We start from the raw sequence: 14,105 nt of genomic DNA, 5'->3' as shown, positions 1-14,105 counted from the left end.
TTTATCGTCAAAGTTTGAAGTTGAGCAGCTATAGCAGTAGCTGTATCCACTTCCAGAACTCCTGCTACCTTGCCTTACGACATTCGCTGCATTGGATTCTGTTATTCATTAGCTGCCATTAGCTCAATCAACTCATAAGCTTCATTATAGCTTTTGGCCCATAAGGCTCCACCTGACACTCCATCGAGCATAGGTCTAGACTGTGTGCCCAAACCATTGTAAAAACAGTTTATGATCATCCAATCAGGCATGCCATGGTGTGGGCACTTCCTTAACATCTCTTTATAGTGATCTCAAGCCTCACACAAAGATTCTCCGGATTGCTGCGCAAACTGAGTAAGAGCATTCCTGATTGTAGACGTCTTTGCCATAGTGAAGAATTTAGTGAGAAACTTTTGAGCAAGATCCTCCCATTTGGTGATAGAACCTGCTGGTAGAGAATGTAACCAACAGTTAGCCTTATCCCTCAGAGAGAATGGGAAAAGTCTCAGCTTAATAGCATCTTCAAACACCCCGTTGAACTTGAAAGTGTCGCAGATCTCGATGAAATCCCTGATGTGCATGTTGGGATCTTCTATAGGAGAACCCCCAAACTGAACTGAATTCTGTATCATCTAAATTGTGCTCGACTTGATCTTAAAGGTGTTAGCCGAGATCGTTGGTCTGATAATACTGGACTGAATATCATTGATCTTTGGCTGAGAATAGTCCATCAAAGCCTTCAGATTTTCTGCTTGATCTCCCATCTCAACTAGTGCTGCTTCCTCAACTTTCTCGACTTCTTCAAAAACTTCCTGAGCTACTACAACTTCTTCCTCGGCTTGATCCAGTGTTCTCTTACGAGACCGAGAATGTGTATGCATACACGTTCGCTAGAGTACCTGAAACACGACAAGTAAACAAGTAAGTAACAATGTCCGAGTCAATGAACTTTAATGATCACTGATGATAAACAAATAAACTAAAAATTAACACCGGGTCCCCGACAGCGGCGCCAAAAACTTGTTAGGGTGAAAACACGCGCTAAAATAACACGCAAGTATACGCGTTCACAAGTAGTATAAGATATCAATCAGACTCGTTCCCATAGGGACTGGTTTAGGTTAAGTTCAATTTATGCACATATTCAACAATGTATGGTTATCACTGAATGCTAAGACAAATAACAAATTGGGTTTGATTAAACTAAGAGATTATACTAAATAGCATTAACTAAGAGAATTGGGGTTGAATTACTTATATGAGACAAACATGGGATTTTAGCTTCATTAAATACTTCATTCAAAGTCCTTTTGTTCTTAACCTTAGCATGCAATGGTGATGACAACTAATCAGATAACACGAAACTGATAAACGCCAATTTTCGTTGCATGAATAACATACTACCAGACATCCACAAAGGAGATAGAAGCTGAATAGACACCAAGTTTGTTGAGACCCTATATGTCTATAGAATTTGACAACATAAAGGTTTAATGCTCAAGTTATCTATCATGATTATATAGGGCAAGTAACATGGTTAAAATTACCTACGAATCATGCATAATAAATACATGAACCTATGCTAGCATGGCAAGTTCTAAACCTCTAAATTCAATGTCGCTTCATTAGAGATTAACATGCTATCTTATATGTTCGCGACGCACATAAGACGAATAAGCACAACCAATACTAGGATATCATACAATCACCACACACTAAGGTATCAAAACATATTAACTATTGAAATCCATAAATAAATCCGTTAGAACCCCACAATGACGATTAGTTCATAACCGAACTCATCATCAACGTGGGTTCCGATGAAAGCACGGTATAAGAAACTAGGTCTTTATATAAAGCGAATAATAAACAAAGTACGTAATCCAGAGTATAGGTTCAACAAACAAGAAACGAGCATCCAAGATTACAACTTAGAATACAGAATCACAAGAATAAACTAGATCTTCTTCGCCTTCATTGAATTGTGCTATAGGTCTTCTCGTCGTCTTCTCCTTAAGCTCTGTTGAGAAAAACGTCTTCATTTTATCTTTAAATAGCAGCCCAATTAATCCAGAGGCCCAGAAAATAGTCTTCTAATTGAAACAAGAATTCTGATATCCCGACACGGCGCGGGCATGCGCTTCATCAGCGCGGGTGCGCTGTCCTTCTGCATCTTCGGCGCGGCCGCGCGTCTAGCGCGGGTGAGCTGACCTTCTGGAGAAATTGATTTTGCTTTCTTTATTTGCTGGTTCTTGTTGGCCTTTGCACGAACGATCTTTACTATATCTTCCTAACACCATTTTAGCATGAAAGCAATGCTAAATCACCTCGATACCTGATATATGCTTGGAATGCAAAACACTACAATAACACATCAAAAACACAAATAACTTAAGTATAAAACATCAATTCGAAGCTTTACGAAGCATTATAAGTGGATATAAATGCCACTTAACAGTGAGTTCTATTCGAATACATAGAGGTTAAGTTAAAGGTTTGCATGCTTATAATAAACTGTTAGAGGAATAATTGTGCATTTGATCCTTAGCATGTTTAAAACTTAAAATTGGTGCAAGTAATGAATATATGAAATATTGATATATAGCATAGCTTGTAAAATTCGTACTAGAGAACAAGACTAGTAGATATTATTTTAAGTCAGGAAACTCCTTATAGAATTTTCACCTAGGTTCGACTAAAGTACATAGGCTACATTTGAAAATAGAAATGAAATGTTAAGGAAAAGGTGTGCGTCTTGATTAGCAACTAGAGATGCATGATAGCCATAGGTTGGTTCGAATTTTGAAGTTCATTATTGGTTATTTGTTTTCAAGTTGTGCATTGAGTGATAAAAGTTTACTTTATAATTTAAGGGTTAGGTGTATGCAACTTTCCTTTAGGGAAGGTACGTGTAAGGACCTGAGCCTGCATAAGTGTTAAAATTGTTATTGATTATAAAGAATAGGTAAGGTAGGCTCAAAACCTGGAACTCTTGGCTTTGGTCATGTTCAAAGGGCTTTAATTAATTGTCTAGGGTTAATGAAAATTAGATTAATTATAACATGGTAAAAATCTAAGTCATTGTGAAGGTCTAGGTACAAGCGTCTCCTAAGTTAAATCTTAGAATAATTACTTAATATAATTTTCTTAGACCAGTATAACTGGGGATAGTTACAAGATCTATAAATAAGGTCCGCACCTAATTTTGCTCATAATAAAGTACTTTACGGTAGAAGATTAAACCTAATGGAATGTGTAGGGTACGTAGAGTGGAATTTGGGCACATGTTGTTTAAAACTAGGAAATAATTGAGGGAATTGTAAGGCTTAGTTTCATGTACTTACCATAGGTTTACCTTTTGGGTAGAATGACTTAAATTGCTTTATAAAGATAATTGGGTTTTTTCCTTGAAATATGACTAATCAACTCTCTTATAAATTGAATGTCTGACATCTTTATATGTGAGATAATAACTTATATGTGCTTATATTCAATACATTGGCTGTAATGTACTAAATTAATATCGGGTAATTGCTTATGTATGTGAATTTGTAATATCTAACATGATGCATGTGAAATATGGCATACTATTATTTGGTCGGTTATTAAGAATTTTATGTGTTTTATTATCTGTTGAGCTACCCAACCTGTTGGATTAGCTATGTAAATAGACCGCTATCATACCAGGTTCAAACATGGGCATGAGTCCTAAAAGAAAGCCAGATAAACAGATAAGAAAGGACATTATACGTGACGGAATACATCTTCTCTCGCAGAAAGAAGCTTCCAGCATCAAGGTTTGATGATGTACCAGAACATGAGTCCAAGGCGACGCAGTAAAAAAAGATAAGTTTTACCCTCACATTTTTACATATTCACCATTACACGTGATTAATGTGCATAAATAAAATTATTAAATCATTTTAGTAAAAGGTTCTCAGTGCGAACCTCATCTTTTCAAATGATTCCTTATCTTTCTTACATGCACTAATGTTTATCTAAATACGCATATTATATGATTTCAAAGCATGAAAATTACACGGATTTAAACACAATAGATCATTATGTCATGAACATTTTCTTATCTCATGTATAAGGTTTAAAATTATGTTCAAACTTGCTTGCTAAGTTGTCTGTGGGTACCTAGGCACGCTATATATCCCGTAAATATAACCACTCGAAAAGACATACTAGTAACTTGAGGACGTCTTCATAACCTTCCTATAGTCCCTCTTACATATTTGGAAAAGCCCCATAATATATGGGCATGGTTTGGAAAGCCCCATGATATATGGGCACGATTCGAAAAAAACCCCATGATTTATGGGCATCATTCAAAAAGTTCTGGGAAAATTATCTAACACCCTAAGAGGCACATCTGGATGAAAGGTTGGAACATCTTAAAGTTGCGGAATTATATCTGGAAGAGTGTGTTTGCCAGAGTTTAACTTGATTACTAAAGCAACAATGGTTTTACATGTATACATATACACACATTCATTTGCACATGTATATTCACACTTGCATCTATGAATTATATATGTTTGAGCTACATCTGTTATTTGTGTGAGCTACTTATCTCATGCTTCTAATAATTTCTTCTAGTAATTTTGATAGCTCAGGTTTTGGAAGATTGAAGCATCTTTGCAACTGCTGAACCTATTTATGGATAAATGGGTTCGATGGATATATGTGTGAAATAGGTGAACTAGAAGCCGCGAGGATAGGCATGTGCAGGTTCATTCTTGGAGAAGGAGCTCCAAGAAATAGGTGAAGTAGAGTATATAAAACTGGTCAGGTCCATGGTTGAATATGAAGTTCTTTAAAGGAAGATATGTGGATTTAACCTTGAGGGAGGAGCTCTAGGAAGGTAGCTAACTGGAACATGAGGGTTATTATTAGGTTCATGGTTAAACCTAAGGTTGTTTACATAAAGGAGTGCAAGGTACTTGCACATGAAGCAAGAGCTCCAAGGAATTGAACAGGTAGTATTGATCGGTTAAACGGTTATTCTGGTTCCACTTGTATTCAATACTGCAAGGAACCGGGGTAGTTGTTGTGCGTAAAATCTTGCATGGGTTAGATTTAAGGTCCATAAAGGGATTGTGATTGGCTGGAATGTACTAGGATGTATATTGGTATGGATTTGGCCCAAAGGTTCACAGTTTTAAAGGTACATGTACCAAGGTGCAGGGCTCTTAGCAAAACAGTAGCTAACCAGGAGGTTCAGTTGGCTGTTGACAGGTTTATGTGGTCATGGAAGGTACTGTGATGAATCAGAAATAAGTCCCTATGGGTTGGTGAGGTGGTGGAAGAACCTGGATGGCTAAAAAGGATGGTGAGGTACTGATGCAGGAGCATCAGTGTTGCAGGAGCATCAGTGTACCTCTGAGGGCAGAATCACTGTCCTACTAGGATTGTACCTCCTAAAATGAAGTAAAACAGTTCATATCTTCATAGAATAGATTTCAAATGGGATTCTATCATCATAAAACGTGATAAACATTAATAAATAAAGGATAAATACATGATTTCATAAAAAACATGTCTCGGTTATGGATTAAAATGGGTTTCTAGTGTCTAGCCGCACTTGGACACTAGAACCTCACTTGTAAACAATTGGATTAACTGTGGGAACTGGTTTTGGCTTATAAAAAATGTAGATTATTGGCCAATGAATGGAGACCGACCCTAGAGAACTACAATGAACTTGATCCCTTTATATAGGGCATGTAGGCAATTGGCAAAAGGGTTCGAATATTCGCTTTATACACAAATTGGCATGTGTAATCATTGTGATTATTTTCCAAGTACATTTGGCCGGAATTGAGAAGATATTTTTCAGTCATTTTGCTTGATTCTTTGCAGATTCAGTTCATTTTTCATACACAATTCCAACTTTTCCTCTGCAGTCGCACCTCTGCTCAGCAGCTGCAACAGCCACATTCTCACCCGAAAATTAAGGATGATTCAGTTATTTAGGCCTGATTAATTCGGGATGTTGTTACCAAATTACCCTAACAACAGGAACATTAATAATAAAAAGATTCAAAACTATAAACATTTAATATATCGCACTTATTTAGTTCAAATTTCATTGATATATTATTTTGGATAATGATCATTTAAATAAACATCCAATTATAATTATAATTATAATAAAAGTAGAAATATTCATATCATTTTAGTTTTTATTAATATACTGAATATATATATATATAATAATAATCATGCAAAAAATGAGTTTCAAAATTTATAACAGACATCATTATCTTGTATATGAGAAATCTTCGAAAATTTAGTAATTTTGTAAAAGGTTTGAAAAAGTATTGTTGGTTGTTGGTCCATAATCTATACAATATATTAATATTAATACTAAATATTGAAAATATTGGTATAATACTATTTTTTGGTATAAGTAAAATTTACAAAATTACCTTTTTTCTTTTTAGATAAGCCAGGCCGTATATTAAGGCAGTCTAATCGACACTTAGAATATAGATCATACTAGACCATCAACTAGGATTAGCACCTGGAGTAAACTAACATACTACATAAGAATACTAAACTGGATTAATCCTCAATAATGACCACATCTTGTGCCTTCTGGTGCTAGTGACCAACTCCCGTGGAGCTGCCCTCCATATTTCGTAAAACTCGCCAAAATGAACTGAAGCACCATCAACTTTGTTGGAACCTTATTGACATCATCCGAATCATCAGCTAACTCCATTGTTATCTTCTTTTTGCCCTTACGTGTAGATACCAGTACCACATATTATTGGGAAGGGAGAAAGGAGAGTTCACTTATCACAATAACTTGATTTGCAGTCGGCAAAAGCTGATAACTATCGGTACCAAAAGTCGCATAATGAATAGCACTAGGATTACTAGGAAACTCTTCAAGTCCCAGAGTGTTACCATACATATAGCATTATCCAAGACTGCATTACTAGAAAATGAGTTATCAAAGATACCAACAGCCAGTGAAGAAAGAGATTGGAACAGATTATTAGGTACCTGCACTAAGCTATTCGGGTTAGGACTGTTCATAAAAAGACCACTTATATTCTGGCCATGACATATTTCTGGCAGAGGAGGAGGAGGAGTGGGGTTAACAATGTTTAGAGAACTTTACTGATAGGTTATTGTATTCATGGGGAGAGACGTGAAAGGGTTGGTTTCTTCTCCCCTTGCGGAAACTCAATAGTTCGACTCTTCGTGTAATTAATTAACTAAAATAGTTATCAGTTTTTAGGTATACTTTTTTTTCCAAATTAATGTTCAAATTTAAATTATAAAGGAGTAAAAGAAATTTACATTATCTCGTAAGCTTTAGTAGCATTAGTACGTACACACATACAAACATGATATAAAAAAACATTAAGTTTACATGCGTACACACATGCATGCACATACGTTAACTATTCTCATTTATCGTCAATATTATTTTTGTGGCCAGGAACATGCTAACTTGTTCGGAGGGGATCGGATCCGCCGTTATACGACAGAGAATAAGTAGGTATGTTTCCGGACGCAAACATGGGAGGAATGCAAGTCTACATTCCGTTTTTGGTCTTGCTTTGTAGCTCTCCAAGTTTTTTCAGTGACTATAATTAGCTCTGTAAATAGATTATATATTGTCAGTTATCATTTTTCATTAAGGATGTAATATGTTATATATACAGTACAACAACAGGGGATTTGATGAGCAATTTAATTTATATAACGATTATGCCCCTATTTAATATTTATATAATATTTATTTCATATTTGTTATCACAATTAATATTTGTTAGTTGACTATTAATATCTATATAATAGTTATTGCTCACAATTAATATATATTAATTGACGCATCATTAATATCTATATAATATTTATTTCACGTCATCATTCATTTATTAAAAATTATTAATTGTTGTATAATTAATATTTACATACATACATATATTAATACATACGTAAATGCATACATACATATAATATATATATACTTACATATATTAATACATGCATAAATGCATACATACGTACATACAATATATATATACATATATATATTATTAGTACATATATACATACATACATATATACATACATACATACATACATACATACATATATACATACGTACGTACGTACATGCATACACACATACATATATACATATACATACACACATACATACACAGATACATACTCATGTATTCTTATTTGTCATCAATTTAAAATCGTTCTCACACATACATACATATTTATTCTCACAACTAATATTTGTTAGGTGGTTATTAATATCTATATAATACTTATTGCTCACAACTAATATATATTACTTGACGCATCATTAATATCTATATAATATTTATTTCACCTCATCATTCATTTATTAAAAATTATCAATTGTTGTATAATTAATATTTGCATACATATATACATTAATACATATATAAATGCATACATACACACACACACAAATATATATAGATATATTAATACATGCATACATACATACATATATATATACATATGTACATACATGCATACACACATACACACACATACACATACACACACATACAAATATAGATACATACTCATGTAGATTCTTATTTGTCATCAATTTAACATCGTCCTCACACATACATACATACATACATACATACATACATACATACATACATACATACATATATACATACATACACAGATACACACGCACATATACACACACACATACATAAATATATACTCATATATTCTTATTTGTAATCAATTTAACACCGTACACCAACACAATGAAATGGCCAAATAGTATATTAAATTATATAAAATAAACTATTTAGACACATATGTACGATTTATACTTCAATATTAATAATTATGTGATATATATCATATACTATCACCGTCTGATATGCTGTTAACATCACTAGGGGAGTTTGTTGAACAAATTAAATCATTTGACAATTATTCCCCTACATTAATATCTATATAATATTTAATTCACCTTGTCATTATTCATTTATTAAAAATATCAATTATTGTATAATTAATATGTGCATACATACGTATATATAATATATATATATATGTATATATATATATATATATTCATATATATATATATATATATATATATATATATATATATATATTAATACAGAGACATACACACACACACACACATATATATATACATACTCGTACATTCTTATCTGTCATCAATCTAACCTCATCATGAAATGACGAAATATTATATTAAATTCAATGAATAAAAATAGAATAAACTATTTATACAGATATGTACGATTTATACTTAACTATTAATCATTATATGATATATATCATATACTCCCACCGTCACATATGTTATTAACACCGTTGTTAGACACAAAGATTGAAAAATGAATTATGTTGAAGAAAAATTAAGAAAGCGAAGGTAAATTTTGGAGTCATTATAAAAATAACATGTCATTTTAGGAAATGTTAACAACTTGTTGGAACATCCCCAAATAGAATGTTATTGGGACGAAGAATATCAGTGAGTAAACTTACAATTACCTATGTAGTATGACTCATCAATCACATTTGTAAGACATAAACACATTAAATAATTAAAAAATAAATTAATAATTATTTTATATTTAGAGTAATTGATATACATCAGGTACACAAAATCACTTGTATTTATTTTACTTTCTAAGCATTAAAATATTACAAATATCATTTAATTATGAAATAGAAAAAATGTACACTAACATAATTTATTACTTACTGCAAATTCACCATTGCAAATATACCTCAATCACTTGTGCTAATATGTATAAATAAATAAATTATTCATTCATTTGATGACTGTCGTCAATAATTATGGCAAAAACAGTTTCAATTAACACAATTAAGAGTATGTTTGTGCATGGCATGGGCTATAGACCTAGTTATCTTAACTAGCTAACATATATTGAGTCAACAATTCTAGTGAATAAGGGTTCTACCTTGTACTCTACAATGAAATTTTTGCTGAATTTAAATTTGATTGGGTAGCTAGTTTTTCGTTTTCCCTAATATATGAGTAAAATGTCACTATTTGGGGGAGAATAACCATTAATGTTATTCTAGAAAAAAATAGCCCAAAATGTCACTTTAAAACGGAGTTTCGGTTGCAGTTTTTGTGAATATATAAAAAATGCAATTGCGTCTTACGTTTTTTTATATTTTTACTTTTTTAAATCAAAAAACGCAATTTCAAATTATGTTATTAAAAAAGAAACGTGATTCCAAATCTTGTTTTCAATGTTAACGCAAACTGCAATTGCGTTTTGCTTTTTTTCTTTAAACCAAAAATACTCAATAATGTTATGTTTTCAAGTTCAAAACTTTATTCTAAGATGTCTTTTGTTCGTACTTTATTCATATATATATATATATATAAATAATTTAATATTTTGAAAACCCAAATTGGGAACTGGTGAACACTAAAATATTTAAAACAGTTAATAATTAGAGTTCGGTTTCTAAAGGTTAGGGAGAATAAATTAGGGTTTAGGCTCTAGGGTTTAGGGTATAAGGGCAAATCCAATAGTGATTCAAAGATCCAAGGTGTAGATTATCCCAAATTCTCCTCCAATAGTGATCCAAATGGTGATCCAAATTTGGACCCGTGAATAGTACTGATCCAATTTTGGATCACTACTGTTCACTAATCCAAATTTGAATCACTTGGTTTAATATAAAAAAATTAATTTTGTTATTTGTAGTTTATGAAATTTTAAATTAAATTTTGACTTTTTAATTATATAATTAATAACAGAATATAATTAATAGTTAACAAAATTTGTTTTTAAACTAAAAGTTAAAATAATGAGAAAACATAATTTTATTAAAATTTAAATAGAAGTACACTGAAGAGTCAGAAGTGCCGGATCCAGAAGTTGAGACTATTCCGATCGATAAAAATACTCGATTCCAAAAATTCCTGCACCGCTTTAGAAAAATAAAAAAATAAAGAGGCACATATTGCACTTAGAGATGAATTAATTGAGCATTTGTGGGAAGAATATACTAATTCGGAAAATTAGCGTGTATCAATAATATTTTGTATGTTAACTATTGCAATGAATGTGTTTTTCGTGAATTAAGTGCAAAATTTTAATATTTTTATGTGTATTAATTTTTTGTGATTTAATTAATTTATGAAATATTATATTAAATTGTTAATAATGATTAAACGATAAATTTAAGATAAAATTGTTTAATATGATATTTATATATTATTATATGTAAAAAGTAATTTGGATCACACTGTTGGAGTTGGTCAGAAATTTGGATGATCAGTTGTTGATCCAAATTTATATTTTTAGATTATAACTGTTGTACATAGCCTAAATGCCCTAAACTCTAAATCCCAAACCCTAAATCGGTGTACGTTTTATTAATTTATTTTTAATATTTCTAAAACCCAAAAGGGATTGTTGAACCTTAAAATGTTAAAAATTGTTAAATTATTGGTCACTGTTGAATTTTAAATTTTAAAGTTTTTGAAAGCCCATAAAAAGATATGAAAATAAAAAATAATAATTAAAAATTCTTAAGTTATGTTTTATTGTTAAAAACGTGAATAAGTGTTGTTTCGGCTCCACAAATGTGACGTAAAGGATGAAATAAGTTAAAGAAAAAATAAAAAAAAATATGAGTTAGGTTGAAAAATGGGTAACAATGTTCGTTTTTCTGTTTAACCAAAACGTTATTTGAAAGTAAGTTTTTAAGGGATATTTGGTGCCATCTTTTTTAGAAAATGACATTTGGGACCTATTTTTTTTAGAAAGTGATATTGAAGTCCATTCTCCCCTAAAAAATAACATTTAGGGCCATTTTTCGGCTCGAATAGCGTTGCAGTTTGGCTTTATTCATTGATGTAAATATGATTCAGTTTTCTTTTTTCTTTTTTTTGCTAAGTAATATAATCCAGTTTTCGATTATTTTGATACCAAAATATGCATATTACACCCGTGCAAGTTATGAAAATTATTATAAAAATTATGAAAAAGAAAGGAGGCGTCATCTAGTAATTTAAATAACCTATACATAACTAATACCAAGACATCACTTACTATTGTTAAAAAAAAGAGACATCACTCTCTATGAACTAATGTCTCACTACTGATAGACATCAGCTCACAGAACCAAACTGATGTCTCGAAATATATCAAACATCATTATGTTTTGAGTTTTGATGTATAATGTTCTTTTTGGTTAAAGACATGCACCTACAATTAGTTAATGTAAAATCCGGGCGCACCTCAACTAATTCACAACATCCCATCGTATGAGACTCTTCTTAAATCCGTGAATGCACCTGAAATCGAACCTGGGACCTTGGAGTGTGAGCTCCTAAAGTGTCCCGACCTCAACAAGTTGAGTACAGGGAGTGAGTCATTCACTATTTATTGATTCTTGTATACCATGCGATCATGAAATGAAAATAAATGGAACAAGTTGATGATGTTTTTTCCTTGCCATGTTTGTAAAAACAAAAGATGACAAAGCTGGGTAAAATGGTAAAACGGTTCAATTAAGAGTCATTTACCGTGACAGAAGCTTACATATAAAAATCAAGGATATCACCCTTTACTCCATATAAACTAAAGCAATTTATATACACAAAATTCATAAATATATAAAGGGAATAGTCTACTTCAAGACCTAGCTAAGACATATGCGTGTCACACAGAATTTAAGTTTTCATGCACAGAATCACTCAAATTCATTGATCTCAACCGGTGGTTCTCAGTTTTTTTTTTTGCTAAGTAATATAATCCAGTTTTCGATTATTTTGATACCAAAATATGCATATTACACCCGTGCAAGTTATGAAAATTATTATAAAAATTATGAAAAAGAAAGAAGGCGTCATCTAGTAATTTAAATAACCTATGCATAACTAATACCAAGACATCACTTACCATTGTTAAAAAAAAGAGACATCACTCTCTATGAACTAATGTCTCACTACTGATAGACATCAGCTCACAGAACCAAACTGATGTCTCGAAATATATCAAACATCATTATGTTTTGAGTTTTGATGTATAATGTTCTTTTTGGTTAAAGACATGCACCTACAATTAGTTAATGTAAAATCCGGGCGCACCTCAACTAATTCACAACATCCCATCGTATGAGACTCTTCTTAAATCCGTGAATGCACCTGAAATCGAACCTGGGACCTTGGAGTGTGAGCTCCTAAAGTGTCCCGATCTCAACAAGTTGAGCTACAGGGAGTGAGTCATTCACTATTTATTGATTCTTGTATACCATGCGATCATGAAATGAAAATAAATGGAACAAGTTGATGATGTTTTTTCCTTGCCATGTTTGTAAAAACAAAAGATGACAAAGCTGGGTAAAATGGTAAAACGGTTTAATTAAGAGTCATTTACCGTGACAGAAGCTTACATATAAAAATCAAGGATATCACCCTTTACTCATAATATAAACTAAAGCAATTTATATACACAAAATTCAAAAATATATAAAGGGAAGAGTCTACTTCAAGACCTAGCTAAGACATATGCGTGTCACACAGAATTTATGTTTTCATGCACAGAATCACTCAAATTCATTGATCTCAACCGGTGGTTCTCTAACACCTCACGTAAAAGTGGTCCTGGTATAACTGGTCTTCGCACAACTCTCCGATGTGCCCACATCCAAATGGATTCTTCAAACATTGTCTCATCCTGAATCATAGAACTTTGAACAAATAAACCTGTCACGTCACATACATAAAATGAGAACTGTGTATATGCTTTATTAAATTTATATGTATACAAAAGGTACAATGTAACAACAGTTAACTATAAATTAAATTTCTAAAGTCAATTACTAAAAGAATGTAATTTACGGTCATACTTGTATTCAATTCAAAGAAATATAATATTATGTATTCACTAATCTTCAATTTTGAATACACTCTCAAGTTGATTTAAAAACTTTATAGATCTAGAAACAACATGCAATGAATAGCTGTGTAGGAGAAAACAAAACGAACATGTATTTCTGAGCACCATAATATTTTTCAGAAAAGAGAATGCCTCACATGTTGAGGACCACCCTACACT

At 31.9% G+C, this 14,105-nt stretch overlaps 1 non-coding gene across 1 annotated transcript; it reads left to right on the top strand.

Annotated features, from left to right (window-relative positions):
- Positions 1-249: 249 nt before the first annotated feature.
- LOC141676385 (small nucleolar RNA R71) lies at positions 250-356 on the top strand. The gene has a single exon (XR_012556978.1). It is a non-coding gene; the product is annotated as a small nucleolar RNA R71 (small nucleolar RNA).
- The last annotated feature ends 13,749 nt before the right edge of the window (positions 357-14,105 follow it).

The sequence above is a fragment of the Apium graveolens genome, chromosome 7 (assembly GCF_009905375.1).
Source record: "Apium graveolens cultivar Ventura chromosome 7, ASM990537v1, whole genome shotgun sequence".
NCBI classification, from domain to species: Eukaryota; Viridiplantae; Streptophyta; class Magnoliopsida; order Apiales; family Apiaceae; genus Apium; species Apium graveolens.
Note: the sequence above shows the minus strand (reverse complement) of the source record. Positions and strands in the feature narration are given on the sequence as shown.